This window comes from Syngnathus floridae, chromosome 5 (assembly GCF_059516105.1).
Source record: "Syngnathus floridae isolate MCC-2025c chromosome 5, RoL_Sflo_1.0, whole genome shotgun sequence".
Taxonomy (NCBI): Eukaryota; Metazoa; Chordata; class Actinopteri; order Syngnathiformes; family Syngnathidae; genus Syngnathus; species Syngnathus floridae.
Genome location: NC_142417.1, coordinates 13,319,310 through 13,345,000, shown reverse-complemented (window position 1 = coordinate 13,345,000; position 25,691 = coordinate 13,319,310). Strand labels below are relative to the sequence as shown.

At 38.2% G+C, this 25,691-nt stretch overlaps 1 protein-coding gene across 2 annotated transcripts in view; it reads right to left on the bottom strand.

Moving 5' to 3' along the window:
- The window catches only part of sema4c (sema domain, immunoglobulin domain (Ig), transmembrane domain (TM) and short cytoplasmic domain, (semaphorin) 4C), a 75,247-nt gene that overhangs the window by 38,797 nt on the left and 10,759 nt on the right, over positions 1-25,691 (bottom strand). The window contains exons 2-3 of one of the 2 annotated variants that reach the window (XM_088376358.1): positions 24,984-25,066; positions 7,307-7,391 (exon numbers count right to left, since the gene is read on the bottom strand). The gene's annotated coding sequence lies outside the window, so the exon portion shown is untranslated. The remainder of the gene's footprint in view (positions 1-7,306; positions 7,392-24,983; positions 25,067-25,691) is intronic. The other variant, XM_088376357.1, reaches the window with a different exon arrangement.

The following is a 25,691-nucleotide window of genomic DNA, read 5'->3' as shown; positions in this document are numbered from 1 at the left end:
GAGTTGAACCTTTTGAACTTTTTATATACACATTAACGCCAAACACAATACCCTCAGTTTGAAAAGATTTGTCTCAAAATGAATTGAATGACTGACTGTATATTGATTTAATCTATTCCAAATTCAGGTAGCGTTTTTAATATTGATAGCACAGGCATTTATGTAACCCTACGCAAACCTACTTTAGATACAATATTTTCAGTTTGTTTTAAGTTGGCAAGATAAGGGATGACTGATTTGATTCAAAACTTTCAGACTAGTCAAAAAAAACTGATTCGACAACACAAACGACGTCTATAAAAATAAACGGTCCCGTCCCTGACAAATTATGTGTGTGCCAGTGCCTTTTCTCTGCTCGACCTTGTGTTTGACAGTCCGACCACGTTGTTGATGAGCACACGTGAGAGCAGTGAGAGGAGGTAACACCCCCGTGCACTCAACCTGACAGAACCGAGTGAAGGCCCCAGGGATGCTGGGCTGGAAAAGCGCTCTCCTCTCTACATCAATGCACATGTATCTATAGACCGTATATGTTCGGATGAGTCTTTGCTCCAAATGCAGTTACAGGTCACTCAACCTTATACGATGCAATGAAATGGTTAATGCTGACACATACGCCTCACGTGTACACACAGAGAGACTATCAGGTGTTGGACTAGATTCTTAGTTTTCCCAAATCCTAATTGGTCATCGTAAATGTTTCGTACAGTATAATTTCTCTTCAAACAGTGCAAAAGAGGGAAAATGACCCTTTCTGTCTCAGTACACCAAGCAGTGTGTATTAAGTCATGGTTAGATGTGGAATAACCTGCGAGTCCTGAACTCACCTCCTGTCAGATTAACTACAACAGAGATAGAGTCCTGCCTTATCTCCCACATTCTTCCTGATGCATTGACAATACCAATCTCATAGATAAACTCCCAAATCTAGATATTCGTCATCAAGTGAAAACTGTTTGCTTTCAATATTTCTTCCATTTCTAGTGCAGTTAAAGTTGCCCCAACACGTTGATCCTTTTAGTGTTTAGTGTTACAACCTGCTCCTCATGCACCAGTGCACAAATGAAATTGCTCCCTCCAGGCCAAGTTCAGACAAACAAACAAGAAACGTCTCTCGACATTGTATTTCAGCACTCACAGAATCATATTCTCTACTGTATGCTTTGGTGCTTTAATCAGCTCGGAATGATAGAAACTGCTGTATTGTTGCCTGTAGGCAGCCGAAGCACTGTTTCAATATGGAACAACTATAGGGTATGAATACAGAACGCATCCACGGCCTCAGTCACTATGTAATCTGGATTAGCGAAGCTGCCCACTGTTCTTCTAAGAGGGAAAATTGTTTTGGAATGATCTTTTACTCTTACCCCAGCTTTTCGTGTCCTCAACATCTCCTTAGTTTCTTTCTTCGAGCATTTAATTTAACAAGAGTTCAGGAGATCATGCTGAGTCAGGAGGCCTGGAGCCCAGTTAGGTGCCGTCGGGCAGAAAGGTTACACCTAGCTTGACTCCGACAGAAAGATCGAAAACACACCTCAGCAACGCAATGACGACACATTGATGCCATTACGAAGGACTCAAAGGGAATGGGAGGATCGATTGCATTATGGTATTTAAGGCTGCTTAAAGTGACTTAGTGGCATGATGTTGTTTCAAAAGTTTCAAATCCATCTATTTTCTGTCCTTCTTGTTCTGTGCTAGATGTTGGTGAAACGGTGCTTATCCCAGGTAATAACTCTCCTGTAGAGTACAAGATTCACAATGACTTTCGCACAAAAAGCAATTTACTCTTCAAAATGTTTTTGTACAGGTTGTTGGACAGTGTTAAAAATCTACTAAATACCACCCAAGCACAGTGGTTTGATAGGTTTAGGTTAATAGGTAATAGGTTAAATAAACTCAAATTTGAACACAATACATGGTTTAATGAATTACGTCCTGTATTCTTTATCACCTCTATTGTTTTACAAAGGTGCCATGCGGTGATGTTAGGTAACTCTTACATACAGTAGGTCCTCTTCCACATATAGCACAAATACACATGACCACTATGGGCTGTATATGAATTTGCTCTGCATCCAAACTGATTCCTGCATGTCTGCTGCAGCAGCTCTACTAGCTATGTTAAAGCCCACTTTTCCAGATGCCCGACATATTAGCATTTAGATGCATCTGAATTTGGAATGTTTCTCTCAAAGGGTTCATTTTAGTTTGTATATCTCAAAACTTTCTGCAACATTAATCAGCATTAATAATATTTATTTTCACAACAGTAATGCAGCACCATAGAATTGTCATTCCCAAACTATTGCGGTTGGGTCTCAAATTAGTCATTATTACTATCATAATCATTATTATTGTTATGATTATTATCATGATTATAAATCTTCTTCTTTTGATCATTATTTTATTTATTAATCTTCCAACCCGCTTACTCTATCCCAGCAGGCTTTGGGCGACAGGCAGGGTACACCCTGAACGAGTTGCAGACAAACAGCCATTCATATCTATGGAATATTTTAGAGTGGTCAATCGGCCGTACATGCATGATTTTTGAATCAGGGAGGGCACCGGATGAGTCAGAGGAAACCCATGCAGGCACGGGAATAACATGCAAATTCCACACAGGAAGGCCGTAGCCGGAATCGAACCCTACGCCTCTGAACTGTGAGGCGATGTGCTGACCAATGCTCCACTGTTATTATTTAGATACTGTAATGATTGAAAGTAGCAACAACGATATTGTCAGCATCAATACTATAATCTGGTAAGTGAGGGCAGCAGGGCAGACCGAAATATCTATTTTCAGTTTTGAGTTGAAAAAAAAATAAAAATAGGGAACCGTACCATATGAATTATTTAAAAATAATGCAAGGTTTAAGAACAGAATGACAATGTCTGTAACAAACCTTAACATTCATGAATTGTGACTTGCGGCTCGTCTGTCTCCAATAAAAAAAACAACAACCAGGAAATCAAAATCAATAACATACATACTCATTTAGATAGTGTTTTGAATAGCTGTGTAAGAAGCTACATTGTATTAGGTAAAAAAATTATGATCAAAACTTGGCATCATATTTTCACAAGGACCAGAGCCAGTAGATCTGGTGTGACAGGGATATCATCATTAAAAAAATCTAATGACTTGCATGTTGCTTCCAAGCTCTTAATTAATACTACATAAACATAGATATACTTTAGCTAGAACTGACATTAAATTAGACAGGTGTTATTTTAGTGTAATAATTTTAATCCACTTAGAGACTAAAACTGTAAACAAAAATATTCATTTGCTCTTTCATTTCACAATACACTCTGCTAAATCAACAAATACTGAATGTGCCTTTAACACTCTGGAGAGACATTGTTAAAAGTCAATGGTTTGATTATTTTGGGCAGAAAAGAAGCAAACACTGCTTAGCACCTGCAATTCAGAAAAAAAATTGAATGCATATTGCATTTTGTTTTAGACATAAGAGCTATTGAATTGAAATCAACTCATGATTGGCCGTAGCATTGCAGATATAGGCTTGTATGGATGGTAGAGGCATGGATGAAATAAATGCAAGGAAAGAAAGAAGTCAGTGGAGTGCTTTGATGTGTCTACCAAGGGTCTGTTAGAACTTGATTGGGTCCATTACAGGGGAGAAGGGCAATAGGTGAACCACAAGCATCTCTCCTCCACACTCAGCTTTACATTAACCACTGCCTACTCTCTTGAACACACAAAACGATCAATAGCAATATGGTGGTAGGAGAAGAGTGTCTGGGATGGACAGGCAAATATGAGGAAAAGTGTTGCAGGTTTACGGGAAGATAAGCATGGATCAATAGAGAGACAAGGACTTCTGCTACAGAGGGAAAAGAGGATGGAGGGCGGCCAAACAGTGTACACTTGCCTACATCAACAGACTTCATGCATGGAAACTGCGCGTGAGAGCACTTGAGTTAGCATGATCTAGAGCAAAGGTGTCAAACTCATTTTCTGTTGCGGGCCACATCGGAGTTATGTCCTCCTTCATGGGGCCATTGATAACTTAAGTAGAAATGAATGTGTGTGGATATTATTACATACAACAGAAAAGCTCAAAAACATTTCCAATTAATTTTGAAATTGGGATTATAACAAACATTTTTGCACAATCTCAATTTAGAGTTTGGGCATTTTAACAAGAAACATTGAGTTGACACTCGTGATTTTGATTTTGGCGGACCGCTTAAAATGATATGGCGGGCCGGATCTGGCCCCCGGGCCTTGAGTTTGACACCTGTGATCTAGCGCCTGGCAAGCCTTTTCTGTGAAGACCTTTCCTTAGAATATGAAGAGATATATACTATATGGTGGTGGTCCTTGTTTCACAATGAAATTTTAATAGAACCCAAGGTTGCACCTAATTGCATCATTGTCTTTTGTATGCGAGTAAAACTAGTGGTGTGTGTGTGTGTGTGTGTGTCTGTGTGTAGACACAGACACACACGCACACTACAGACACACACACACAGACACACACCACCATATAGATATGACCCACGACCCTATAGGACAAAATGGATAATAATTGAAAGCAAACAGTGTTGTACTCTATGTGTCTACAAGATAGTGTTGTAACAAGATGTGTGAAAGGGTACGCTGTTAAGTGAAACATTTAATCTGCTACTACCTGACAAGTGTCAGACTGTTGTGATGTATATAACCTCCACCATCTTTCCTGCATTCCCTTCACCCTCCATTTCCTCCCTTATCTCATCTTCCTGTCACAGCCTCCTCCGTTCTCTTTTCTCTCCCCATCCAAGCCTGTTTTCCCTCACTCAAGCACTATGATGGCATCCTGTCAGAGAAAACCTGGACAACCAATATCCTCACAAACTGTGAGAGACAGAAAGGCAGATACGCAAGTATTAGAGTGGACGTGGCATGAGCGAATTGGGATTCAGAAAGAGAGGTGTGCCGAGTTTGTGTAAAAATCTGGACTAATTAATTATTAGCTGAAACTTTTTTTCTCCTCACATCTCTACTATTTAGGGATGCATACTGTCAGTCAGTACTTTTTGGTCCCGGTATCAAATTGGGTTGGTATCGAAGCACCGTAAAGATTCTATACAAACGATACCACTAATGGTAGTTTTATTTATCCAGCGACTGTCAATTAATTATGACGCCGCTGACGGCATTTGTTAATGACCTAATGCTCTGTTATATTGTTTTTCTGTAAAGCCACCACAGAAGTAAGAATCCCCATTCACTATCACTAAACGAAGGAAAATTAAGATGACTAGTTACACGTGAATTATATTTTTTATCTTCTTGTTTACATCTTTACTTTCATCAAATTACTACGAAACATGTTAATAAGAGTATTGATAATTAACGGCATTGATAAGGAATATCGATAAGGACATTGCTAAAATCCTAACGATATGCATCCTATGAGGTCACTATGTGTGTTGCGTGTGCTACATGTGTGCCTTTATTGATGCAATTAAGCACACCTTCATTTTGCTCCATAGCCTCAGCCTTTTGCAGCTGGATAAAAATGAGGTTTTTTTTTTTTTTTTTTATTCAGAGTCACTTTACTAAAGTTTGCCGTATATGGGGCAACCATCAAGCTGACAACTGATTGTAAATAAGAAAACTATTCATCACACATACACACAGCCATATATCCTTACATCCAGTATGCACTTATGACAAGGACATAGGTTTCGCGTCGGCATTGAAGGGGAACTGGGACTCGTAAATAATAAACAGACTCCCTTCTGAGGCTTGTGCCTAGTTTATGGTTTTAAACTGCCCCTAGCTCTCCGATTCACTCAATAAGTGAATAAACAAATACCTAGAGTAGGTTTTTGCAATCGCTGTAATGGATGTACAGCACATTGGATTGGATTGTGAAACAAAAACATCATGGACAAATGTCATCACAGATACATTTAAAACAATTTAAGATTGAAATTCCATTTTTCATTTAACAGTTGGTCTTACAGCTTGGAGGTTCTGTAAAAGTTGCACATTAATACGCAACACCTGCCTACAAACTTGTCACTGAAGAATTCTCACGGAGGATTTTAATGTTCAATTGTTAAGTGGGGTGTTGGATTATGTGTGTTATATGCCACTGGATAACAATGGTAACACAATCATGTTGCGAATAAAACCTTGATAAAAGCTTGATTCAATCTCGTTTGCATGTTCTTCCTGTGCTTGTGTGGGGTTTCTGCTTATACTTGTACTTTTCCTTCCTGCATGTCTCCAAAGTGCCTAGAGGTGTGAATATGAGTGTGAATTATTTGTCCAGTTGAGATTTTAACCTGCCTCTTGCCCACACTCAGCTGGAATAACTCCCATCAAATGTGCAACAACATTATTATAGTCAGTGATGATTGATTAAGTCAAAGCCCAGTTTTATGTAGGTGACAATGAAATTGTAATTAACCCAAGGTTGCATCTAATTGCATCATTGTCTTTTGTATTCAAGTAAAACAAGTGATGCACTAGAATTTATTAATTGGCATTTTTTTCCCAAACAGTGGGAGTCTGAGGCATTGAGCTCCTCGTTATAAAATGTTTCTAGCTCACATAATGGGGCGATTTTCATGCAGCATTTTCTGTCTTTGACATTCCAAATATTTTTTGCAATTGATGACTGCTTCATGGCTGTTGAGTGGTGATGGTCCTTGTCTCACAAGGATCTGGTTGTATTTCCCTGAATTAAACTGGCCGCAAGAAATAATCACAAAAACAAAATTCATACGCAGAGATGGTAGTGTCAAAGTTCATATATTGTTTTCATATATTTTCTTCGTCTATGTCAACTTTGCCTCTGTTTTTGTTTTTTTTGCATTCCATCTGAAACAGTACACCATCAATCTCACACATACACCCACGCAAATGAATGCAAGCACAAATGCGCACGCGGGCACAAACGCACACATACACACACTTACACTCACACTGACATCCAATATCTTACCTCACCTCATTTTTTCCCCTCTCTGTCTCTCTCCTCTTCTTTTTTGTCACCAAAATGATTTCTTTACGGATGTACCTGAAATTGCCCGTAATTTTCACGTCCTGTTTTGACAAGTACCACCCTCCCTTGTACACCATGGATTTCCTTTCCAAATGCATCTTTACTTTCTTATTTCTCCTCAGTTTTGGCTCATTTTACACTTCAAATGCACACGCAAGCACACATGCGCACACACACACTACCTCCTTCCTTTGTGCATTTTTCACTTGGATTCTGAACAGCACAGATGTTTTTTTTATCCTTCACCCTTTATTCTGTTTGCACTTCCTTACTTGTTATTCTTCTCCTTCTGCGTCTGTGAACTTTGTTCCTGTACGTCCGACAAGGAGACTCGATTCAGATGAACGTCACATGTCACTAAAAGAGAGGACAAAAACACAGGGACTGTGAGAAAATTAGGGAATGCAGGTCCATTTATGTTCATCATACTGTAGGTGCTTTAATTATTTATTGTCCATACATGCGCACGTGTAGAGTACATATTGTCTTACACAAACGTTGTGTATACGTACTTGCACAAACACGCACATATGCAGTCTTATGCAGGCGTGTTAAAGGGCTCATTGAAAAGCAGATCACACACTTGCCCAACTCCACAAAATGTCCGAGATCAATATGCAGACCAAGTCTGACAGATATTTGGAATAGATGCCACTTTCAAAAAAACAGTAAGCGATATTTGCATGTGAAAGTCCACAAAGGTGTTTTTTGTGGTATAGTGGTTCACTTGCATGACTAAAGCAGGCAGCATGGGTTCATATCCTACACAGTTATGATGGGAATTCGGATTGCCTCTCTCAATATATATGCCCTGTGATTTACCGATGGCCAATCCATAGTACAATTGACTTTTTAACCTGAAGTCGGCTGCGATAGGCTCAAGCTTCCCGCATCCCTGAACAGGAAAAAGCTGTATATGGACGGACAGGGGTTGACAAAGGTTTAACTTGAACGCATATACGTGCACACACACGGCTATACACAAGCCTCAGCCCTCAAGGCTCACATCGAGTCGATCCCAATGTTCACACTGCAGATCAGGTTTTGTATGTGCATGTGTGCTCATGAGCAGAGACCAGGTTCAGCATCATGTCAACATCAATAGCTCACCAGACACAATGAGACCGCCAAGGGCCATGCAGATACTGTCAGTAACATATGGGCTGGCTTGAGTTACACAGAGGTAGTGAACAAAGGAAGAACCAAAACCTCTGACACCCTCATACTTCAGCCACTGAAGTCAATAAACAAGTCTCTGGATTTTCAAGCTCCATAGCACCGTGCTTTATTGACTTAAAACAGATGTGCAGGAGGTCTGATTAATAGAATGCAAAAAAATGTCAATTGGGCAGAAAACCCTCCATTTACAAAACAAACTACAGGGGGAGATTTCAATTTTAAAACAAACAACACGATTTGTCTGTATTTGTCAATACTATCAATCCTCCTTCACTAGCCTCATCTTGTATCTCAAATTTGATATACAAGAAATCACCAGATCTAAGGAAAAACAACCAATCAGACAGAACAACTGTCACAATGTGTTTTTTATTGCAAAAACCACACTGCAAATCCATTATTAGTAACATTTACTCAAGTGTTAATGTTCAACACCCAATGGTGTGTTGCAGCAACAAAAAGTAGTGCAGTAATAATGACACTATTGAGAGTTTAGGTTCATGCCAACACTAATACAATGTGGGGGAAATACCCCATGGCCTACTTTATATACAACACAATTTTATTTCAGAACACTTGTTTTATTATAGCTGTTTCAAACAGTACGTATGAAACAGCAGTAGGACAGAAAGTTATGTTTGTTTATCATCATGTGAAAACTGCCCATCATGATGCCAATCATAAAACCAATAACTGTTAACTAGCGATGAGCAAGTACTTTATTGCTGTCAATATCAGGATCGGGCGCCGTATTGTGGCCGTTTTACAATTAGGAACTGGGAATGATAAATTAGAACAGAGAATTGCTATTAATTTTATACAATTTTAAGAACATTTGATATATTTGGATGGATGGAATTATAAATTAGAACAGAGAATTGCCATCCATTTCATACAATTTTAAGAAAATGTTATATATTTGGATGGATATAAAGATCTTTTCAACAATCATTTGTCATTGTTCTTTATTTTATGTATAAAATGTACTAGTGGTATTGGGTCTTGGTATCGGTGACTACTCAAGAACTGAGAACTCGCAGTGGTCTGAAAGAAAGTGGTATTGAACAACTGGGAACAAATGGTCCTAAATTCTAAATGCATTTCGGTAATTATCAAAACACACTACTAGCATTTGTGATCAAAAGAAACATCTTGGGACAATTTTCCTGAGAGATTTTTTTTTTTCAGTACTATCCAAGAATACAAACATATTGTTCTGGCATTCAGTTCCATAGTTTTTCACCCAGGAGGAAATGGCAACACCAGACATCACCTGGTTTGGATAGTGCAGCATCGGTCTATGTTTAAAGTCCCATGAACGTGCCTTCATTTTATTAGTTTAACAAATGGCTGGTTAGCCAAGCATTTGATCAAGCCTTAATCACCTGATGTCTGCTCAGATGATGTGTTCTTGGAGCCCTTGGGCCACCTTCAAAATCATAGCAGCAAAATAGAAGAAGTACAGAAATGTGACGGTTGTGGCTCTGAAGGTAGAATGGGTCATCCTGTAACTGGAGGGTTAGCTGTTCGAATTCGAGTCATGTGTTGTTGTGTCCGTGGGCAAGACTCTTGGCATACCGTGCTTCCACTCACACTGTTTTATCCTGGGTGCGAATGTTTGATGGTGGTTGGAGGCATACAATGTCAGCCTCCCCGTGGGCAGCGGTGGCTTCATATGTAGTTTACCACCACCAGAGTGTGAATGTGTGAGCGCATGAATAATGTAGTCATTGTTAAGTGTCTAGAATAGCAATATATATAAATCTGATGCATTTTAATAATAATAATCATAAATATATAGACACAAAACAATTAACATTACATACACAAGTCCATTTCCTGTAGGCCTCCATGACCGAATTAGAAAACCCAAGAGGTTTTGTTTGCAACTCAGTACTCGCACAAGTTGGTGAGGCTTTGTCTTCCAGGTTGGGGAAGAGAGTGACAATTCCAATGCAGACATTAATTTTTCAAGCAAAGACTTCAATGCAATCAAATTCCTTAAGGACACTTGGTTTTTCATATCCTAACATGTCACATTTTGGAGGAAAGGGATTGTGTTTGTCGAGCAGCTGACAAATGACGTTCATTAGATTGAACGGAGTCAGTCGTACATCTCACCCGTTCCAAAAATGTCATGCGCAGATCGTCACTCTAGTTGCCAACACCTACTTCAACCAAAACGCCTTCATCAACCTCTCGTGTAGCCCAAGTGACCACGTGACGTCATATGCATGACACATTTATTTTGCCTACCTTAGATTGATTCCATCTTGCAAGGAAAAATGATGCTGATTAAAATCGTCTTGACTCCAACCAGTCAACTTCAATCATTACCTAGGATTGTGGTATTAATTTCAAATATGTATAAACCAATTAGTGTCAAATCCAGGCGATACCCTATTTTAACAATATAAGAGTTTCAATTTTGTCTTACTACACTTTCATAGAATGCAAATTGTATCTGATTATTCAATTCATTGATGGAATAACCAATACAATAACGAATTCTAGAAATATTCGATAGAGAAAGCCCTAGTACAGATGGCTGTCCATTTATCTTATATAAGGGTCATTATGGTCACATGTGGGTTCGAGCCCGACTGCATTTTGGACTGGTTGCAAGCCGATTGCAGAGCACATATACGTCCACGTTCCCACAAAGCTATTTAACAAGCACATTCCACACAGGAGGGCCTGAGCTGAGACCCGAACTCAGGACCTCTCAACTTTGAGGCAGAGATGTTAACCAAAAGTGAACCGTGCTGCTCCATTCATGTTGTATTGTACAAATATGACTTCAATTTCAAAAATGCACACAGTAGTATGCAAGCAAATGATTATCTGCCTGCATGGTAGCACACTGGCCATCAACGGTGGATTTTTCCTAAATAAGTAAGTCATCCAGACCTCAGCTTTCCACTGGCTTCATCCAGGAGAACCGGCAGCCAAAACACTGCAAGGCTCTGCATAGACATTTGCACACACTCATATTTAAATATGCATGCGTCCACATTGACTAATGCACACCAAACTTGGCTCTAAGCAGCTACACGCAAGAGAGGCCAAAAATGAGAGCGGAGCAAAGTGTTGCAAAAAAAACCCCATGATTTTAAAACACCAAACACCTTGTCAAAAACACACATGCGCATACCTCCAGCTTTTTTTTGCTTGTCTGTGTGTTTGACAGTCAGTGCCGTGAGGGATGATGTGGCAAGCAGCCAGAGGCTTGTGAATCAGCAATGACTAACAGTTTAAACCTGTACTTTCAGGGCTAATCGCGTGTGCTTGCAGGTGGGGGAGGACATGCTTTTATGTGTGAGAACATACAAAATGTACATTTCTAACAAAGCCTTAAAGTCCGTTAACATATGAGCCGGCACGCTGATATTATACAAGCCTTGCCCATCAGCCTCAATTGTGACAGCGAGGACCTTTAATTGCATTGCGCCTAATTTTATATTGTCAGAGATGACAGCCCCCTGATGAGCTGAGTGAAAATGGAGCGACGATGTACCGTCACTTCCTCCAATGAGCCCCGACAGGAGCCCGACTCTGTTCTCAGTTTGATCCCTCCACAAGACAACGCAATGAGATGCTAATCGGATGCAGAGGCCCAAGATTTGAGCTTGTGCCAAAGTGTGTGTCTGCTTGAGGACTCGGTGCACAAACGGCACATGCACATGCGAGTAATGACAACTTTAACAAGTGATAGGATTGGAAGAGGCATGTGGCAATAAAAGTCCAACAAAATGACATGCCAGTATCTATTAGAGCTGAGCACTCTCCGAGAACCTTCCTGATGACACACAATCACACTCCTTGTTTGGAGAACATCTGGCCAAGGGCACAGTGTACTCCCACCTCCCACCAGTGAGCTGCAGTGAGCCTTTACAGTCTTTGTCCTCGAGAGTTATTCATAAACCTTGACCCCTTTAAGTGCTGCTCATTACTGCAGGTTGTGATTTACAAGCCGAAATTGAGGTGGACGCCATTTGCTCAGGGCATTATTAGCGCCGCAGCTCGACAAAGTCAATCTCCACCAAGATTCCTCATGAGAATCGCCGATCAGTACGAACAGAATGGATCGATTAGTTAGTGTAGCATGGCATGACCGATATAAAGTTAATGGTGACAAATTTACCTTCCTATGCATATGAATTCTGCCTTTGCACCAAAGTTGTTACAGTTAAAGAAAACTAAAGCAATAACTAAGATTGAGAATCATTTTTGCTAAAACAAAAAACATGCAAACATGCTTTTAAAAAGGTGAAGAAACAATCATCTTGTGTTTGTAAACTAACTAAAACGCGATACTGTAATTATAGCAAAAAAGTCCCATGTTTTCATCTTTGTCAATTAATATCATACATTCATTTTTGGGGTTCATTTCAAATGTATTTATTTCAGTATTTCTGTATGTAAATAGCAAAGAGGCAAGATCAAACAGTTGAGAATTGTACTTTACTTTAATAAACAAGAATTAGTTCTCTTGTTTTTTTTATCTTGCAATTGACACAGACTACATATACAGTATTTTTTAAAATTAAAACTAAAGCTAATACTAAAACTAAAATGAAACTAATAAAAAACAATAAACCTGCTCTTGAAAGTAATAAAATTAAATTAATTTAAAAACAAAAGTCAAAACAAAATAACTAACTATAATGAAAAATCCCAAACTATGATAAACCCTGCTCTGTGCTGTGTAGAAAGAAAATTGTATAGTTCACAGGATGGTAGGGTTTTTAAGATCAGTGTTGATATCTTATTCGACAAAATTGTGTTTTTAATGTTCACACTACATTTTCAACAAGTGAACGTGTTATGGAATAAAAAGCATTTTATCAACATCATCCACACAAAACCAGTTAGCAGCAGTGACTCGTGACCAATTTAAAATGCTTCGTGATCTGTTGATACAAAATTGCCTTTTTTAAATTTTGGTGCAACTCTGAAAAATAAAGTAAAGCCTTTCACTTCATGTCCTTTGACTCAGATATAAAATTACTGCTGAAAATTGGTGGTGAGCTGTTTGCTATTTTGATGAATGCCCTTACATTACCACCACCACAAGAAAACACACATTTTGCCAGTTCCAAACTTTGTAAGTGCAGCCCACAGCACAGATGCTATCAAAGCCTCCGGCATTACAGCCAGCCAGGATGCAGTGACCAGATTTTTAGCAGTGGGAAACAGCACTTGAAAGCAAAAGCAAGGAGTACACAGATTTTTATTTTTTCATCATCTTGCTTCTTAGGTCCCTCTTTTGTTCTAAAGTTGAAAAGTGTGATTTATTCCTAGGTAGATGTCACAAAAGTAACCTGACGGCTTAATTAATTAAGGGGAAGTTTGTTAAATATTTGCCACTAAAGAGTTGATGATGTTTTGACTTGACTACGTTAAAATATTTTGGAGTTAGGACAAACCCGATTGAATGAGAGCAATGAAGGCGTAGGTAGAGAAGGCTCTGTGTGCATACATGCATGTGTGTGTGCAGCCTGACATGTGTTTATGTAAGTGGAAGGATGTGATGGTAAAACACCGGGTTGAACCCTGACCTTTTCATAACATGGTCCCAATATTTGTCTCATAAAGCCGAACAAATCCTTCTGCAAAGACATATACTTGGACAAAATGGGCAGCATTTTATCTTCTCTCACTGGAGCACTTTTACTTCCCTTTTTTTCCCTTATTGACGTTATGTCAATTATTAGTTATAACTAACATTCTTTATGCTCTATTTGACTAATATAGTTGATCATTTTAGGAACAACCCCCGATTGTGGCTTGGAAAGCAGATGCAGAACAACGAAACGTTTCCGTTATTGCATCGGTCCAACAGAAATTTGGCCAGAAAGTCCAGTGCTCAAAAATCATTACTGAGACTTCTCATCATGTTCTCATCAGTTGCATTCAAGCATTCATTCATCAACTCACAGAAGTTGTATCAGTCGTAATTGTAGTTGTAATTGTCCACTGACTATGATTATGAATCCAGTCCCCTCAACTAATTATTTATTTGGGTTCCTTCGACCCATCTTTTGTCCTTTATAAATAACCTAATCACCAAATCTGTTAACTGGAAATTTTCATCTATCAAAAGGGGCATAAATGACAAATATGTATCATTTTCCAGATAAAACATTATTCCAAATACCTGCTTTATCTTAGAGTATGCTACTGATTAAAACCTTTACCTTAAAAATTCATGAGTCTTTATGTTTCTTATCATATAACCAGGCAGCCAAATCCCTTTCCATTAGCGTTCCACTTCAACAACTTTAAAATAGTCACCGTCTTTCCACCAAAAAACAGAAGCTCCATCTGAAATGACAAATATTGACCCAACATGGCTGGATGATTTTTAATAAGAATGTTAATGAGTGGTATGAATCCATTCATGCAAATAACTCTTTTTGTACTCTATCAAGGTACTTCTATTGTATTTAACGACGTGCTTATGAGAAAAAGTTCCATGTATTTCTAACCTGAAATAAACACAATGATAGTTTCCCTTCAGTGTGGGCAAGACAATCTATTAGCACATCTACAAAAAGATCCGGCGGCAAAAACTTTGATCAGTGCGTAAAAAGTGGTGATAATTATGGTCGGGGCTGCTTCACCATGACAACACGCTTGTCTATATGTGGATTGAGTTATTATAACCTCAAAAACTAGATAAACCTGAGCCTGATATTGAACTTTTGCATGGCAGGCCAAAACCTTTACTGTCATCTTTCTAAAAAAACGGAAATCACTAATCAGCCTTAAAAATGATGAGTGTCTCAAGTCAACTGTCTACATACATAAGTTTTTGCAGAAAACATGATGGCTTTGGTTAAAATTATATTTGAGCAATTTTCCCTACAGTATTGACCACGTGGTTAGAGTTAGCAAAAACTGAATTTATAGTGTTGGAGCCTCACAACTCGGGCTGACGATGGTAGACTGCCATTTTGACAGCAGAGGGATTGTAAAAAATACGACACACATTTTGTCCAGACTAAATAAAGTGCAACTTTACACCCTTCAGCTTCCAGGAAAAACTGAGCCTGCCACGGGGGTGATATTCAGAGATGTCTGACACAAACAAAATCATCTATTTCATATTTTTGCTTATAATCTGCTTTTTGCAAAGTGCGCAGGTGTCTGCACACATGCACACAAGGACTCAACCTACTTAGCCCACCATAATGATGCACATAATCAAATCCACAGAGCAGGAGACAAAAAAGAGAGTCATATCCTAAAGGATTATCTCCGTTACATCCACGTAGACCCAGATTTTATGCACGCAAGAATGTTCGTCCACACAAACAGGAGAGCAGCATTCTCAGACTGTTGAAAAAAAAAAAATGTCAAAGATGAGGAAAGAGATGAGATAGACTAATCCTCATTTATTCATGAATATACTAATACAATAGCTTCTTGGAATGATGATTATTTTAGTGAATTGTGTCTGTTTAGAAAGGCAGAAAGAAAAAACGAAGAAAGCGACATATCCTCTGAACAGCTGAGGTCATCTTTATTAATAAACTCTCTGACAACAGACACACTCGCATTGAGGCTCACGCTTTCTCTCCATCCTGACTCCCCTCCTCAGCTCCTTGTGAAATGGCACTTGCCAGACTCACACAGTAGGGGTGGGAAGTTTGTAACAACACACACATACGCATGCACAAACACGCACACACAAACACAAGTGCAACATACACACTGTCAGTGATCTGTCTGTGGGTAACAGTGCGGAGCAAGTTCGCTTCTATATGTGTGCGTGTGTGTGTGTGTTTCACTGATGCAGAAGAGAGTGAGGTTAGACAGACAGGAAGTTTGGCCTGCACACGTGCACTGAGAACCACTAAGAAACATGCCCCGGCTCATTTGTTCCCACTGATGGCAGAGGAGAGCAATGGATCTCTACAGTATGGGCCTGAGGGAGGATGACAAGTGTGTGTGCATGTTTGTGTGTATGAAGGTGGAACAGGGAACTCAAATTTGCATCATGGTGTGGTGGATATGAGAGTCCTGCTGCATGTGTGCTCGGCAGAGATTATTCCGGCACAATAAAACTTGACCTGGGATCATAAAGGCACCCATGAAGTGCCCCTGAGCTATCTCACACACACTTGATCATTCAGTGTGAAAAGCCCCTCTGCAACAGAGGCTTTTTGTTTGTAAGCAGGTGCTCAGACAGAAAATAGCACTGACGAGGGGCTGTTTGTCACAAGGTACGATTCAATGATATGACAAACTCCAATCAAGATCATTGTCTTATACGTACATGTGCTTGGTGAAACTGTACGGCTGTGTATATTTGATCAACTCAACCATAAAAAGAACAAACTGCATGCTAAATACTAATCTACTATTTTAGATTTCTTGAGCTGATGTGCCGGTAGTTGATAAAGTAAAACGTTTGCATAGACCCTCAGCCAAATAGGTTACAGTAACATTTAAAATGGAAGAAGCCTTTTGGTACAAGGGCAAACGTCAACATGAACCAAAAAGTACTGCACGAGTATTGATTCATTCTACTTTTGAGTAATGCATAAATTATTGAAGTGGCCAAAATGTGTGACACAATTTTGGTGGATTGGATTGAGGTGCAAGTTGAAAGATCCGGAGCTTCATAGATATGGGTGGTGGAGGTCATTGCATTGTATTTAAAAATAACAGTTTGCATCAAAACCTCTGAATCACTGTCAAAATCAATTAATTGAATGAAATATTATTATTATTACTATTATTATTATTATTATTATTATTATTATTATTATTATTATTATTATTATTATTATTATTATTATTATCGTCGCCTTCCCAATATTTTTAAAGTCACTCTTTTGCAGCAATGGAGGAGGAGGACAAAAGATTGCGTTTGGAGGCGACCTCCAACTGCCCACTTCTGTCATCGCCCTGGCCAACTTACATCATTCACCCGTAGAGGTGTTTTTGGAGTGTCTTATAAACGTACTTGAACGCTTCGATCTTCAGCACGGACTCCAGTGAGTCTGTTTTTGCTTCAGCAATGTTAAAGGGAATGAGAGGAGCTGCCCATCATTGGCCGAGAAGCAAGTCGAGTTCATGTCTGTGGGTTCATGCCCAAAATCGCACAAACGGCGGTTTTGTGATATATAAATATCAAATACAAAAAGAAAAAGGAAAACTCCGTCCATGCACAGAATTAGACCTCGCTTTCCACTGTCCACTGGGCAAGAAATTAGGGATGTTCCCCTTTGTCTTTATCACACTCAGTGAGTAAGACTGTACAAATGATCTTAAGTGAAAGTAAAGTGAACTGTATTCTTTATTTTATTTTAGGAGTGGGATTTGATTAAAACGTGCAACAAACATTTTTCAATTACAATAATGATAATGAACATCAACTAAAACCACAAAATTAAATCAAAGTTTTTCTATCAGGGTATAATATAAACAATTCAATAGGTGCAACTTTTTAATCAAATGCAATTTAAAAAATATAATTTGATGGTACATTTGGGGCTGACAATAAGCCCAGGGCTCAAACTCATTTTAAATGGGCTTTTTTTTGAATAACAGGGGGGGAGACATTGTGTGAACTCAAGCATGTTATCGTGAGCAGAAACAATTATTACTGTTTATTATTATTGTTGCTCGTAATAGAACAAACGATTTATTCTAACCTGAGCTAGAATGTTTTTTGCTCCCTGCAACATGTTATACTGTACTGTAATACTGTAGGCTTGAAGCGCTGAAGTCTTTCTTGCATTATTTGGCCACAACCATGATCTTCGCTATGGTTCCAATGGGCAGATTAAAAAAAATAACTTTGAATTAAGCAGAGTAGGTCATACGTATCATCACGTTGTTAGCCTAATGTTCTGGTTCACTGAAATTACTTAAGGCATCTTCGTGTCAGGAATTAAAGCACTGACAAAAGCTCTGTAAAGGAATAAAACAGTGTGATTAAATGTATTAATTCTGCAGTGCAATAGTTTTTCCGTGATTAATTAATCAAAATAAACGCAATATTTTTGGGTTAGGCTTAGGGTTAAGTAAGACCCTTTTTTTTTTTTTTTTTTGGTGCCTTATTTAAAAGTGGCCTCTGGCTGTTCCAACTGTGAAATACAAGCCATGATACCCCTTGTTGACTTATAAAAGGGCTCGACTTAATAGTGACAATTTTAGGCTTAAGATTGATAAGGATGCCCCCTCATGTGCTGAAAATAACCTCAATACAACCTATAATTAAAGGTAAAGAAAGCTCAAACTTAAAATATGAGAATTCACAGCAGGGTGGAGAAAAACAACAAGGTAGAAGACATTAGGATGTATAAATCAATTTGTATATTTGATTACCCAACTAAAGGGCACCGACAGTGCTTAGTGAGGCTCAGTTATTTGTGGTATCTAACCAGACTCAACCAAACCGATCTGGCAGAAAAAGAAGCTTCAGAGAGCAATGGTGGAGACTCAACTTTAAAAGTCACAGTTTTGTTTTTGTTGTTTTTCTTGTTGCTGCAAACATGAGTCATGTCCACATGACTGATTATAGCAAAACCAACTGCACCAACTAATTGGTTTATTTGTGCATTGATGCACCATGTGAGTCCAATCACGTTGCATAAGTGTTTGTATACATTTGCGATGCTTTGGTATGCTAGTACATAAAGAAGTTACTGTATTGTCAATTCGAATGTCACAGCAGATCTTCCAGACAGATCTTCCATAACGTAGCATGTGATACAATGCAGCAGCAATGAATTATTGTTTTGCAGTGATGCATAGTGTCTGGGAAACTAAAAGTAAAGTTTCCAAGTAATTACGATTCCCCAAAACCAACATTGTTTTATAGTGTCTCGTATTTGGTTTCGATGGCAGAGTTTAGATGGGAAGAAACCAAACAAATCAGCTGACATTCACTGTCAGTGAAATGAGTTGTGCTACGACGACTTTCCAAAACACTATTTTAATGACATTTCTTTTTTTTTTTTCTCACGACTCAATAATACATGTGTTTCTAGGTTTGATGGCTCCTGAAAAACAGTGAAGGGATGCATGCATTAGCATTAAGCATCATGTTCTTCAGCATACTAACTGGTAAACAACTGTCAGCCCAGGCACCATGACCAACAAGGATTATATCTTATCATGACATCGCACAGCAGGCCTGCAGCCAATGTAAAAATGTGTCAGGTCTTGTGAAGATGAGATGCACAAATGTTGACCATGCTGCCAAGTTGTAGTCAAAACAAGTTAAGTCCATTTGCACAAAATATTATATTGATATACTTATATAATATGTGTTCATGTTTCAGTGGAGGAGGAATGTTCAAAGTACGTAGGACAAAACCTGAAGGTGTTGTATAGATGATTTTGTCAGTGAAAAAAATTGTTTTTTTCTTGTGCCAACATGGGAAAATCTGAAGCCACATTTACACCAACATGTGACAAAAAATGAAACGAAAAAAACCTCTTCAAGATGGGCTAGCAGCTTTCACCGCAGTATTTTTTATAGGGTGCAGATGCTGCTGACAAGCATAATTGCTTTGTATACTGTACATGACAGTCACATATGCTGAGAAAATTTAAATATTAAGATGTGTTTATAATGAAAACTGTTCTTGCATGTCACTTTATGTGGTTGTTGTTGTTTTTTGGGCTTATTGATTGATTGATTGATTTTGACCTTTCATTGAGTCTCACATTAGAGAGATTTAATTCATTTAGTTTCCATTCTCTCATCAGCCATCCCCTAAACCTCTTCTGTCAAAAAGGTGGTCAACATTTAATCTATTTATAATTCAGGATAGAAAATAAAAACTAACTCGGACAATACTGCTTCCATTCTTTTAGGATGTATGTGGCAATTCAAATAGCAGTAAGAAAATTTGTAACCTAGTGTTGATGTTTTAGAAATGTCTTACTGATCAAAGTGAAAGCTTATTGCTACTAAGATTGCATGATTGATAATTTTGATTTCAATTTAAAGCAGACATCTCTTCAGATGTTGAGACAGTTGAACACTAAACACAGTGGTGAGATATTATGATTGCCCCTTTGCCGCTAATGTGACAATGGATTTTTCCAAAATGCTTTTTAAATTCAATGCATTTATAATACTCATCAATTATACGCAGATTTTTTTTTCCTTTTCACGGTCCCTATTCCTACTGTGTTTGCAAACCTGCCTCTGAATAAAAGTGGTGCTCACTTGGAGCCCTCACATGCTGTCAGCACTGAAAACAAAAGCTCAGCAGTCAGTTGGAGATGGAAAATTGTCTTCAGTCTGTTTAATGGAAGCCACATCAGCGGCACACAGCCCAAACCAGCAGTGGGCTAACGACACAGACATGTTGGCAGCTTTCAGATACAAATTGACGTCAATAAAACGATCTGTCATTTTATCTTTTATTTGACTGGAATTAAGAGATAATGAGTGTGTTCAAGGAAAAACACCATTTCAAAAAGCTCTCAACAATAAACTCTCAACTGCACACAGGAAAGATTGAATGAGCTTCAAGGGGGAAAAGTAGAAGATTTTGTGATTGCTGTGAACAATTTCCAAACTTTATAGTAGTGTGTGTGTATGTGTTTTCATGCATGCACCATTTAGAGAAAGCCTGCTGTCTTTTGCATTGTTTTTTTCCCCCCTTGGTCATTTAATAACTACTTTACCCGTCTCTTGCTGTTTCCTACTCAAGTCTTTTAATAAATATTCTTCTCCTCTTATGCTTGCTATTACACACTGAAATTGTTTTTTCAGTTGTATGTATATGTCATTTTCTTCTTGCTGAAAAAAATTGATGCCTCTCTTATGTACTGATGAGAAATAAAGATTGTATTTCTCATTAGAGAATATACTTCTGAAGATGCCATTCGCGAAGCCACCTGTTTTTTTGAAATCTTTGTTGACTTAAAATATTAACTATTCACTGTTTTTGACTCAGGCCAAAGCCGTTAAAGTATAGCTTTGCTAATAGCTGGTGGACTTTTGACATTGGATGAATTCTTTGATTGTATTTTTGCTTTCATTGAGATGCACCGTTTTGCCGGCAATCCTTGAATTCTTTTTGTGCACATTAGAAAGTATCACTCAAAGTATGATTCTGCTTCTGAACCAATGTAGCTAAAACTAGGTCATGTAATCTACTTTGGTTAAAAATCTGTCTGTATTGTATCTGTACATTTTTTATTGTGCGGAAATCCAAAGGTGAGTTTGATGCCAACTTCGTCAGTGTAAATTGCTAGTGTGCCTATTTGTCTCAGTATGATGTCGTGTCAGCATGCACTAAAAATCCCTTTTGAGAAAAATACACTTAAAAATAAATGTTCACTATTAGCGCAGGAATTTGTGCCTTAATTTTTCTACTCTTTTTTTTTTGTCTTTATTGATCACCTATAAAATGCCAACGAATGCCTGTTGTTCACTGTAGAGTAGTTTGTAGTAACTAGTTTGTTAAATAGAATCGGAAAAGGGAAAGGCCCATGCTGCTGTGAAGCAAAAATTAATAGCCGGTTTGTCTTTCTTTAAAAGAAACCCAATAGGTTTCTGTGCATCTGTAAATCTCATCTAATGGTTTATGTAGTGGTGCTACCAAAAAAATTTCCATCACCACTAAAGTTGGACAATTTGGGATTTGACAAAAAAAGTTTAGCAATCCTCCAAGCACACATTTAAAGCAATCCACAGCAATAATAATACATACTACTACTACTACTACTACTACTAATAATAATAAGACTTTTCTTTCCAAAAATATGTAATTAACAAATGAAAATCGACAAAAAGACATTGCTGCAAAATTACCAAGACAAACAAACTCATAAAATATCTCATAAATTTTCATTACCCCAAAAAAGTAGCCAGACTTCTTGTGGTCATGTAGGAGCAAAACAAAGTGCAACACTTATCTTCAAATTACACTTTCATAAGGCCACAATGTTCAAGTTAGGTCCGCAGTGAAATTGGTCTTTGACTGACAAAAATAGCCAACTTGGCTCGCCCGATTTAAATAATTAAGAGCTGGCACCTTAATTTGTCTTCTTTGTTGAATTTGATGGCATAATTAAGCATTGGATAAAAGGAAACAGAGCCAAAGAAAAATGTGTGCATATATAATGACAAAGAAGAGTTCCCTATGAAGTTATTGAACAAAATTGTTTTAGGTTAACATAAGCGTCATGAGGAAACAGCTGGCCTACCTTTATGCGACAAGCATGTAAATCATCATAAACTATAACAGCTTGTAATTTAGACTTAATGGTTGTTTGTAAGTGTGTGTGTGTGTGTGTGTGTGCGTGTGTGTGTGAGTGAGCATGTGCATGCATGTGTGTGTGTTAGAATGTTCCACTGAATGTTTTTGTTAAACATACAGGTAGAAATATTCACCAACAGAGGCACAAAGACCTTTTGACGCAGAAACGCTAATTCCCTTTCCCATTGCAATCACAAAGAAAGAGTCATGCAGGCTCAGTAAAACAAAGGAGGCGGCACGCACAGACACAAAGCAAATGCATACATATTATAACAGAGAGAAAAACAGTGTGACAGACTTTGTGGACCTGGCAGCACACAGCGAAGCCACAATCAGTTCCACAGTGTTCAAATGGACCAACAAAGAGCAATACAATCTTCATGAAGCCTAAACCTGAAGCAATACCCACAGAGAATGCAGCTTACAAATGGACTATGTTTATTCTGCATAATACATGAGGCGTTCAATAACAACGCACAGCAGATGGAGAACAACACAACTGCCCATGCAGCAGAAGCAAAAGACAAATTACACACAGCTAGGAGCTCAGGTACTTACAATATTATGCAATATTTTTTCACAGTTGACAGCAACTCCCAGGTGTCTCAATAAAGGTTTCTGACATTCTATGTCCACACACACAGATAAAGATTTAGAGCATCACTTAGTTTTAGGTTTGATTACTTGTAAATGACCAGTGCGGCTTACAGTCACAGGATGGAGTAATGAAAAACAAGGAAGGGACAAAGGTGAAATGGGAGCATTACCGACAATAATGCACCAAATCGTGAGAGTCATATTTATCCATCACTGGCCCCTTTGGAAAGAATTTTCTTGTTGTTGGCCTCCAGATTGATTTGAAGACAATCATTGTTTTGTGCCATCTTAAAAATTGCCAACTTCCTGCATTGAAAGATTCTTGGTCTGATGTGTGCAAATATTCAAGACAGGTGTATAGTTTTAAACCAAACAACCATATTTTTAGACTATAAATCACACCAATTCAAAAACATGCATTATGAATTAAAAAAAAAACATTAATAAATTGTATTTCATTATATATTTTGTATTTTGGGGAGAAATTTACAAAATCCATGACACGCAATAGAACTTGGACTCGCACCCAAAACATGATTAAGAAATGGATAAATCATGTTGAGGACAGAGAGCGAGTTCCTGTTGCATTTGAAACTTCTGCTCCTAATTACTGATTTTTTTGTTTAAAATTGCTTATCTTAACTCAAATTTGCATTGCTTTGTGACCAAAGTTAAAAACCTGGCTGATTATTGCGCCTTTTGGCACTTTAAATCAGGGGTTTCAAACTTTTTTGGGCAGGCCGCATTGTAGTCATAGCTTCTTTCGGAGGACCATTATGATTGTCAACCCAAATAAAAGTATGAGCACTTCATACTATATACAGTAAAAGCTGCAAAACAAACTGACAAATAACTCGTTTTCAAATCAGATGAGTAAAAACTGGTCAACTATTTTTAAAAAAGATATTATTAAAAGTGAAGACAATTTGCAATTCTAGGAATGACACACGAATTTGATGCACAATTCGTGTTCGCGGGCCACATAAAATGATGTGGTGGGACGTATCTGGCCCCCGAGCCTTGAGTTTGACACCTGTGCTCTAAACAGTAAATCTTTATTGTGGCGGATGCCACATGCTAAACCTGCGAGGTAGCTGGGGAAACAGCCCTTAAGAGACTCAACTACTTGTATACAAGCAATTAAAAATTAAAAATTCCATAATCCGTCACCTTTAAATAATGACACAGCATGAATTGTATTAGTTCCTTCAGCACACAACGCCTTACCAGCATTTACATACAGAATGAGTGGCTGCAATTTTGTATCGGCTAAAAATGTCTATTGTATTTATTTCCACCTTACAGTGGACAGCTGCACATGTAGAGAGACACACCCTCAGAGGAACACACAGCTCTCCGTCTGTTATCCATCAATGTGTCAGGGGAACGCTTGGTGAAGAAAACAGCAAATAACTCACATACAACCATGTCTCTCATCTACCCACTCACGCACACACACCAACACACATACAGCAGCTAAGTTAATTTCAAAATCAATTAATTAAAAAGCGAGGCCATCTCCCACAGGGAGTAAAACACTAATTATTTAAGAAACCTAACCCTAGTACACAAATCAAAGATGTTAAGCAGTCAAAATATGAAAAAGCTGAATGAATACAGACAGAATGGTGGAAGGGTGAAAAATACTCATCTTAAAAAGGGAATCGACTGAACTCATTTGATTTCATTTGATAAGATTCTGCCTCCTTTAACTCATAACACTCAAATAGCAAGAGGGGAGGGACTGATAAGCAGATACAATGGAAGATGGCTTTGTTTCCATTTAATGGATATTCACCCCCATTTCTTGCCCGTTGTCTCTTCCTATTAGTTTCAGGCCTTTTTTAAGAGCGTTATTGATTATTTGACACAAACAGGCCGAGAGGAGTTGTGTGCGAGTGTGTGTACGTGCGCGTCATTGTGCATTTACCACAGCTTGCCCGGCTTCATTCTAAATTCCAATCAGGAGATTGCCTTTCCCTTCTTCCTGGTCTTCTTTAAAAAAGCCTTTACCTAAATAGCACAAAAAAACATGGCAAGGTAAACTTTGTTGAATGCCAGGGTTAGGGGTATAAAACGGCAGGATGAGTATTAGCGAGGGGTTGAAGTTGCTCGAAATGGTCAGGAACGAGAGATACTAAATATTTCTTTTAGAAACACTGTGAACTAAGTGTGTCATTGGAAACTAGTTCACCGGATGTTAAAAACAAACAAGACAAAAAAATGCTACAGAGTAACAATGTATAAAAAATGAGGAAACCAAAAGATGCAACCAATCAAAAATGAGTACATTATTGAAAAATCCCAGAACATCCATGAAAATATAACTTTGAGATGTAACTCGTAAAAAATACAAACAGGAGCAATAACATCAGAACAACAGTTGTAAATATTTTAAATGATTAAAACTATTTGTATTTTTCTGAACTTTTATTCAGAAGAGACACCAAGGTCAAACACAAAAGAGCAGCTTGCTCAGAGTTTTTATAGGGAACAAGGTGGAGTCAATCCTCTCATTCCAAAACAAACTCACCCAAGCATGCTTTTATCTCCCTTGCTTTGTGTTCTGGGGCACGCTGGAACAGAAAAGGGCCTTCCCCAAAACGTTTGCCACAAAGTAGTAAACATACCATTGTGC